Below are 10,307 nucleotides of genomic sequence, written 5' to 3'. Positions count from 1 at the left end.
CCTATTTTGTCAAAGTTGGTACAAAGATGTATCCGTCACATGCACATGCATACAATGCGTGGTACAATCAAAGCGGCCATTTTTAGCTTACGTGTGTAAACAGGTGGGCTATTGTCATAGCGATGTCTGTCTGTCTGTCCGTGTGTGTGTGTGTGTGTGTGTGTGTGTGTGTTAGTGTGTGTTAGTGTGTGTCTGTCTGTCTGTCTGTCTGTCTGTCTGTTTACACGATAACTCAAAAACGCCTGAACGGATTCAAGTCAGATTTGGTACACAGGTACCATATGCTACTTGCAAGAACTGATTAGATTTTGCTTAGTGTGGCTTGCATATTAATGAAGTTATGACAAATCAGTTTTTTTTCATATAATTGTTTCCCTATGGAGACAGTAATGACAGTGTTGACATATATCAAGAAATACAGCACGAAATTTCATGAAACTTTTCACAGATGACAATCTCAGAATATTATGATGACACTGTGAGTGTTATGTCAATTATCTGCTCATTTGCATATTAATAAACTTTTGTAATTAGTGACATAACTCTAAAATCCCTGCATCAAATTTGATGATACATGCAAGATATAATGATCTGATATATATCTAATTGTACGTAGAAGCATTGGTCAGTGTCAAGTCAATTAATAGCTCATTTGCATATTTTACGAGGTTTTGTAATTAGTCTCATAACTCCAAAATAACTGCACCAAATTTGGAATAATCTGCTGCAGATCCTGATCCGACAGATATCTAACTGTGTTGTAAAGCATTAAGTAGAATAAAGTTAATTAGGGGTTCATTTGCATATTTAATGAACTTTGTAATTAGGTATATAACTCTGAAATTACGCCAACAAATTAGGTGAAACCTGCTACAGATATTCATCAGATAAAAATCTAATCGTGCCATGAAACATTGAGCAGTGTCAAGTTAATTAAGGGTTCATTTGCATATTTAAGAACTTTGTAATAAGTGAAATTACTCCAAAATTACTGCATTGAATTTGATGAAACGTGCTTCATATGTTGATCTGATAGACATCTAATTGTCCCATGAAGTAATGAGCAGTGTCAAGTTCATAAACAACTCATTTGTATATTAAACAAAGAGCTCTAACTCTGATAGTACTGTTCGAAAGTTGATGAAACCTGCTACATATAATGTTATAACAGATATCTGATTGTTCTGTGAAGCGTACTACTATCAATGAACCTGTTGTAAAACACGTGAGCGCATTCAGTTCACATCTTGTTTCAATTCATTTACGTCTAGAGCCTATTTCTGAACCATCTGTGCCAAATTTGGTACAATGACCATAGGAATTCCTTTCCCACAGATTATCCAGATTATCCGTATTTCCCACAGATTATCCATATGTTTTGCAATACGGCTGCAATGCAGCCACTTTGGTTGAGTTTCTCCGTCCCTAGATATGTTAATAGGACATACCATGATTGATTTTTTTCAAATTTGGTATGAGGACATATCAAATTGTTTGTGCTACTTTTGCACATCAATTCTTAGATACTATCCAATGTGGCAGAAATTTTGTTTCGATTGTATGTCTATAACAAGAACTAAACCAGATATGAACTGAATATGCTCACGTGTTTCACAACAGGTTCATTAATAGTAGTACGCTTCTCAGAACAATAAGATATATGTTATCACTATATGAAGCAGGTTTTTTCAACATCGCACAGTACTCTCAGATTTTAATCACTAATTACAAAACTTTATTGAATATGCAAATGAGCTGTTCATTAACTTGACACTGCTCAATGCTTCATGGGACAATTAGATATCCATCAGAGCACGTTTTATTTAATTTAATGCTGTAATTTTAGAGTAATGTCACTAATTACAAAGTTTATTAAATATGCAAATGAACCCTTAATTAACTTTACACTACTAAATGCTTTACAACACAGTTAGATATCTGTCAGATCAGTATATGCAGCAGTTTTCATCACATTTGATGCAGTTATTTCGGAGCTATATGACTAATTATAAAACTTCATGAAATATGCAAATGAGCTAATTCTTAACCTTACACTGTTCAATGCTTCTCAGTACAATTGGATATTTATCATATCAACATCTGTAGCAAGTTTCATCAAATTTAATGCTGTAATTTTGGTGTGATATCACTAATTACAAAGTTCATTATATATGCAAATAAACCCTCAATTAACTTCACACTACTAAATGCTTTACACTACAGTTAGATATCTGTCGGATCAGTATCTGCAGCAGATTTTATCACATTTGGTGAAGTTATATCGGAGTTATATGACTAATTACAAAACTTCATAAAATATGCAAATGAGCCATTTATTAACTTGACACAGCCCAATGCTTCTTAGTATAATTAGATATACATCAGATCAATATTTGTTGCAAGTATCATCAAGTTTGGTGCAGGAATTTCAGCGTTATCTCACTAATAACAAAAGTTCATTAAATATGCAAATGAGAAGGTAATTGACATTACACTCACAGTATCAGCATAATGTTCTGAAATTGTCATCTGTGAAAAGTTTCATGACATTTTGTGCAGTATTTCTTGATATATGTCTACACTGTCATTACCGTCTCCATAGGTAAACCATTGTACGGAAAAAACAATATTGCATAACTTCATTAATATGCAAGCCACACTAAGCAAAATCTAATCAGTTCTTGCAAGTAGCATATGGTACCTGTGTACCAAATCTGACTTGAATCCGTTCAGGCGTTTTTGAGTTATTGTGTAAACAGACAGACAGACACACACACACACACACACACACTAACACACACACACACACACACACACACACACGGAGAGACAGACAGGCAGACATCGCTATGACATTAGCCCACGTGTTTACACACGTGAGCTAAATATACCCATGGCTGTTTGTGCTCAAGTTTGTACAAAGACATGACCTATTTACACAGACATGTGCAAACCAAATTAAATTTATGACATCCATGTACTTGTCAGTTTGCATCTTAATGCAATCAAATATGGTTGCCAAGCAGTCACGTTGTTACGATCTTCTCACTATCAAAGGCATTACCAGATATGCCATAACAGATCAAAGGTAAAATTGATATGAGGGCAGTGTATGTTGACACACATACCTTTTGGTTTATGCAACTACAGTATATGACCAAATTGTGGACGCAAAGCGGCCATTTGCCTCTATAGATCCATAAACATCATCGGAGTGTATCTGAACCGATTCTATTCAATTATAGTACAAAGACATCGTACCATGATTTTAACGTGATAGAATTTTTGTTTACAGTACATACTGACGAGAACTTTTAAAATGAAAAAAAATTCTTCACAACTCTCAAAAGCATCATATTCTGATCCAGAGGGGACAATGTCATTAAGGTTGACTTGTGTAGTCTCTTTTATCAAGTAAGAAATTCGCGGTTTCATCGATTAAAACAACAATATAAGTATATCTCCTTTTACAAAGAAACATATTTTATGTTCGTTTTACAAAACCGTGAGAGATGCAATTAAGGTTCCAAGACAAGTATTGAACCATTGCAACTAAGCTCGTAACCCCATCAAAGTATATATTTTCTGAAAGCCTAGATATTGGCAAATACTGTGTTTGTATTATTTTACAATTATTTACATAAGGAACACGTGACAGTCAATTTAAATAATCTTCAAAATCGGTTGTTACATTTCCCTGCACTAACGCTGCAGTATTCCGGTCAAAATTAGCATGATAAAAAGGTGTCATGTCAATCTTTCAAACTGTGTCTGCGATTTTTACTATAGGCTTTAAAACGTTTTTATGACGCGACAATTATCTGACCGATAACTGATCCCCAATCTAAAACCTTTCAAAGTATACAACATAAAAAGTAGGACAGATTTTAAAAATTCCAGATAAACTTAGGAAGATTGACACGATACCATTTTATCACGCTAATTTTCACCGGAAATACTGCAGCGTTTCCGCACGGAAACAAAAACGATTTTTAAGAGGTTATTGAAATTGACTGTCACGTGGTCCTTATGTAAACAATTGTCAAATAATACAAAACACAGTATTTGTCAATATCTGTGCTTTCGGAAAATATATACTTTGATGGGGTTACGAGCTTAACATTCTACAGAGATTTTTATAAATTGGAAGGCTTCAATACTTGTCTTGGAACCTTAAAATCATATATGTACACTGTCGTACACAAGAGGTCTACGCCTAGTGATGTATTTAATTTAACTACGGTCCCTGTAATAGAAGGACCGTGATTTAAACTTTTGATTTGAAGAAAAGGGTGGTTTAGAAACTCGCAGCTCTCTAAACAGTAGCCATTTCGTTGTTCCTTTTAGGCTTCTTATATAAGGCGAGGACGGTGTTATGATACAGTTTAAACATCTCTGGAATTTTGGCATGTACGACTCATTCAAAACGGCCGGTTTTGACTTCAAGCGTACTGATTGTAAACTCTCTTGTTGCATTCATTCTTCAATGTCCGTACTGTCGACATGGGCACCACCACCCTAACATTCCACCTGGCTGACTTGCTGCCTGGCCCGGCGTCACAGTGAGGTGCATACATTTCTTCGGGCCCCCTCGGTCAATGTCTCAAGCCAGGCCGCTTCCTTTCCTGCGGACGGGAACACTTCTCTTCCCGTCCCTCGGTCAAAGTAGCAAGCCCGACCACAATTCTGCCCTTAACCCAATGTATCTCTTGTGTTTTGTACTTTACAATTTCTTACTTTGTAAATATACCAATAAAAACCACATCCGACTAGTATTCTGCGCATTTGTAAACAGGCCTATCGATGGTTCAAGTGATAATATAAAACTAGTCTCACTGCAAATTACTATTATAGTACAGAAGAGCATGCAATCAGCAATTTCTAATAATATTCTTGGTTTGCTTGTTTTTTAGAGGGAAGACCCAAGAAGTTCAACCTATCGACATTGTTATACTACCTGCAGGTCTGCCATAAACCATGAAGAACTTAGCTATTACGGCTACTTGTCTTCTTACTCTGTTGATTATCCTGTCCGACGTTAAAGCACAGTAGGTCTCCGCTACCCGTTAATAAAGTACCCTTATCTTACCAACTCTTTCGTGTATTGCTTCATAGATCATATAACTGAATATCGAAGCTACCAAGTTTTCAAGGCGCCCCGCCCCCTTTGTAATTGATATAATCACTAAAACATGCCATTTATACTCTGGATGTTCATCGTTATCATTTTTGCGTCAGAACTTGTTTGGATCGATCTCCTTCCCGTTCGTAAACAAACAATAAGAAGGCATTTGTTTTACGCGATCGAAATTTAAGTCTGACGTGGAGATCTCGTAAAATGTAGCAAAGATAGTAAAATTAACGAAATACACAAGCTGATGAAATTTTGAATCTTGAATCTCACAAGTTTTAAAAAGTTGCAAAGCGAAATCGTTTAAGAAATCTTATATTTTGCAAAAACAAATTAACGAATGCTTGAATTTTGCATGAGATACGTACTGTATACCGCTACCTTTTCCTTTTATTAACCTTGAAAATACTCGTCCAATACTTAGTTTTGTATTTTCAATGACATGGTTATTGCGTCACCCATATTTGGGAATAATAAGACTTTTAATAGTAAGCTGCAAGTCAATGCCAACACCGACTATTAATATGATTATTTCTATGATTAATTAATATGAAGTAATATTCCAACCCCTTGGCATTTCAAATTGTCCTAATGTCTAACCCTTTGCCTTATATATTCAGAGATCAATGTCCCCAGAAACAACGGAGATATTATACCACAAGAAGGTATTACTCTGCCCGTACAAGTTATCGCTACGAAACAGACTGCGGCTTTTTATGGTGGAAGGCATGTTCTGTGTACAGGCAAGTGATCTATGATTTTTCCTCCTGGTCTTTAAAATGAAATGACATGTCCTTTGATTGTGTGTATGTGTGTGTGTGTGTGTGTGTGTGTGTGTGTGTGTGTGTGTGAGAGAGAGAGATAGAGAGATAGAGAGAGAGAGGGGGGAGAGGGAGAGAGAGGGAGAGAGTATTTATCTGTCTGCAGGCTTATGTGTATTAGTAACTGAATTTGACGAAAAATGTTTTGCTCAGAGAAGATTTTCCTACTTTTCAAGAGAGTGCCCTTTGGGATATGTAGGCATTTAGCAAGATAAGAGTGCAGTGTATGCTGTAAACACTGCAGGGCAACATATGGGTTCACAAAACCGCTAGAAGCAATAACAATATTATATAATCATCTAATTGTTGTTTCAACTTCACATAAAGAGCTAACACTGCATGAAAACCCAATAATTCAGATAAATTCACATTAATGAGTTACATGTATTATAAAATAATACACGTGAATTCACATGAATCCACATGAATACAGGCTTGCTGAATACAAAAAATGGACTCTTGACTGTATTCATCTGTATATGCACTCTTAAGCTAAAATACAGGCAATAATCCAAGTTAATACAGTAAGTATTATAGGGTTTTTATGCAGTGTAAAGAATATCATAACCACAAACTGTCAGTTTTTGAGTTTCATGTTCTCGATCAGTTTCTAAGATTTTAATGTGTCTCCGAATGTACAGGACATCATATCGATCTGTAGGATACACAGCATATAATTACTATTTGGCGTATTACCTTGGAACCTGCGAAAACTACTGTGACTCCAGTGGATTGAATTGTTGTACGTATACAATTACGAAACATATGTATTTTGTATAGTTATATACCGACTGTCTACTAACTCTATGGCCATAAAAGAAAGTCTTGGCGCAATTTATTTGACTTGCATGTTGGGAAGGAAACTTCAAAATCCGTCGCACAGAGATCTCGGTATTTCAGTCACGTTTCAGCTGAACAAATTTTAAGTTATGAGTCGTATTATGTATGAGCAATTTAAATACGTCAGATCTTCTATCGACCATTTGTAATTCGGTGAATTTCAGTGCGAAGCATCTCCCTTCAGTCCCTCTGAAACCTGATACCTTCAGGAGTCATCATGTCAGCCTAAAGACATATGCACGACCGTCAATTAGTGTTTGCTGTTATTGCGCTTATTGTTATTGCTCTTGCTTGTCTGGCCATAAAACTTAACAGCTATTCGTTTAGCACTAAGTAGAATGCTGTGTGTTCCCGGCGTTATACGGCCTTCCACCTGTATCACCCCTATTTGTAACAATCAACCCTATTTGTAACAAAACTTAATTTTCAAAAAAACTTTGCCGTATTTGTTGAAATATTAATAAAATATGCATATTAGTATGTTTGCGGGCAATTTTCTTTTTTTTCCTTGTCAAAACTCATTTTTCAGAAACTGCTTTTGTTACAAATTGGGTTGATTGTTACAAATAGGGGTGGACATGTCAACCCCATTTGTAACAATCAACCCTATTTGTAACAAAACCTAATTTTCAAAGAAACTTGGTCGTATTTGATGAACTCTTTTGTTACAAATTGGGTTGATTGTTACAAATAGGGTTGACACGTCACCCTTATTTGTAACAATCAACCCTATTTGTAACAATCAACCCAATTTGTAACAAAAGTTAACCCTATATAGGTTTAGTAAGATTTCGGTCAGAAAACAAGATTTTTAAATTGCCCCGAAACAAACTTTTTGCGTGTATCTGCACGACTTGATTATATCTTACGAGTAGGCCTCTTATCCCTAGCAACCTGCACAAAGAATTTTAATCTAACGAGCGATTTTGGAAAAAATGAGTTACGACAAGGAAAAAACGAAAATTGCCCAAAAACATACTAATATGTATATTTCATCAAGATTTCATCAAATACGGCCAAGTTTTTTTGAAAAAATAGGTTTCGTTACAAGTTGGTTAAATTTTGTTACAAATAGGGTTGATTGTTACAAATAGGGTTGGTTGTTACAAATAGGGTTGACACGTCAACCCTATTTGTAACAATCAACCCAATTTGTAACAAAAGTTAACCCCATATAGGTTTAGTATGATTTCGGTCAGAAAACAAGATTTTTAACATTTTTGACCGAAATTGGTGAAAATTGCCCGAAACAAACTTTTGGCATGTATCTGCACGACTTAATTATATCTTACGAGTAGGCCTCTTATCCCTAGGAACCTGCACAACGAAACTTAATCTAACGAGCATTTTCGGAAAAAAATGAGTTTCGACAAGGAAAAAAAGAAAATTGCCCCAAACATATAAATATGTATATTTCATCAAGAGTTCATCAAATACGACCACGTTTCTTTGAAAATTAGGTTTTGTTACAAATAGGGTTGATTGTTACAAATAGGGTTGACATGTCACCCCTATTTGTAACAATTAACCCAATTTGTAACAAAGCAGTTTCTGAAAAATGAGTTTTGACCAGGAAAAAAAAAGAAAATTGCCCGCAAACATACAAATATGCATATTTTATTAATATTTCAACAAATACGGCAAAGTTTTTTTGAAAATTAAGTTTTGTTACAAATAGGGTTGATTGTTACAAATAGGGGTGATACACCACCACAGCCCTGCTGACTCTCATAGGAAAACATGGAGACCAAGGTCCCGATTTGGACCACGCAAGAAAAACTACCTTTTCTAACTATTTTCGGCCGAAATCAACTCGATTCCGCTCTATGCCTACCCGAATAACTCAATCGCTTACAGACTGCATAAAACATTTGCTTTCGTGACGTCCCAAACCGTTAGTTTACTAGCAGTTCACGGTCAATGGTCCAGTGGCCGGCCACTAGATACGTTCGTGGAAGATATGGTCGACCACTGGATCCTTGACCGTGAATCGCTAGTAAACTAACGGTTTGGGACGTCACGAGAGCAATTTTTTGCAATTATTGACCGATTGAGGCAAGGTATAACCATAGACCCCCCAAAAAAGAGGGTCCATGGTATAACAAATGGTGCGTTTGTTGTTGATTTTATCAAAGTTAATCCGGTGATAACCTGGTGACAGCGTCCGCAGATTAGTAATTTAGGGACCCGTCAGTATTTACGGCCTGGGGGCTCGAGGAATTTTATCAAAAACTCCGAAATTTCGAGTACCCCCCCCCCCTTGCCAACCATGATGAATTTGAGTAATCCCCCTCATTATCTAAGAAAGTTTGATTGGCTCCCCCACTTAGAAAAGTTAAATTCCAATATTTATACAATTTACAAAATACATGTACAGCAATAGTAGAGACCTTTCAAATCTTGGTGTATCTTGCTAGATTATCGCCGCTTATCTCATGACGGTTGAAAAAGGTGAAACCAACAAAATGAAATTCAAAGTGACAACAAATCAATACAGATATAAAAGCCCACGCTATAACCAGTATCCAATCATATAGTATTGTTTAATTTGGTTGGGACAGGGATATCTGACTGGGCAGAATTTGAAAGTACAGGGGAGAACACAGGAGAGCCTGAGATGAAAAGTGTCAAAGGGGGTGTCCTCTATTTTGCATCGAAAATTTTGAGAAATTTATGTGTGCTATCGAAAATTTTGAGAAATTAATGTGTGCTATAGTGCAATCGGAGAGGGTTTCAATTCATTTCGCACAAAAATGGAGAGACCCCGTCTTCCTATCCACATTTTGAACAACTCCCCAGGCCGTAAATAATGTGGGCTCCTTTACCATTGCTTTCTTTGGCGCATTAGGGAATCAAACACATCAGCTAATAGACGCAGGACAGCAACAAAACTTCGTATAAGATTGTTAAAGGACAAATACGTGACACAGCGATTGAGAAAAAGGCATCGTTACAAGACCAGTGCGAATATAAGACCAAGATTCAAAGGATTGGCAGTGTAAATCTTTATTGGCAACACATATCATAGTCAAACGTATTAAAATAAAATAAACCGTAGCAAGAAGACACCTGTGCTGAGATAAAGACACCCCTACCCCCGCCCCTACCCCTGGGGAAGGACACTTCTACAACTCCTATGGTTCTATGTGGTATTTGTTCCGCTGAGGGAGCGTTAAGTTATCATTGCACGGGTTGAGCCGGTAAAATCCAGGGGGATCACCTTATATTTGAAAATTGTGAAGGGGGTGGGGGGGTCATGTATTTTTCAAACAGCACAGAGAGTTAGTTAATTTTCATAAGTATCCGTCCCATTGAAGAGCAGTTTCAGTGTTCAAAATATTCTGGGAAATACAAATGATTCGCTGCGTCATTTTACTGTAAATCTGAATAAAAGTATATTTATCTGTTACAGGAAAATCTTGCCTTTGCAACTCTGAGGTTTGTTTTCTCGTAAATCAAGCGAGGGCAATGAACAATTCCTATTACTTATATATTAGAGATATAGCAAGTTTTTT

This window comes from Ptychodera flava, chromosome 12 (assembly GCF_041260155.1).
Source record: "Ptychodera flava strain L36383 chromosome 12, AS_Pfla_20210202, whole genome shotgun sequence".
NCBI lineage: Eukaryota > Metazoa > Hemichordata > Enteropneusta > Ptychoderidae > Ptychodera > Ptychodera flava.
This window is presented reverse-complemented; position numbering follows the sequence as displayed.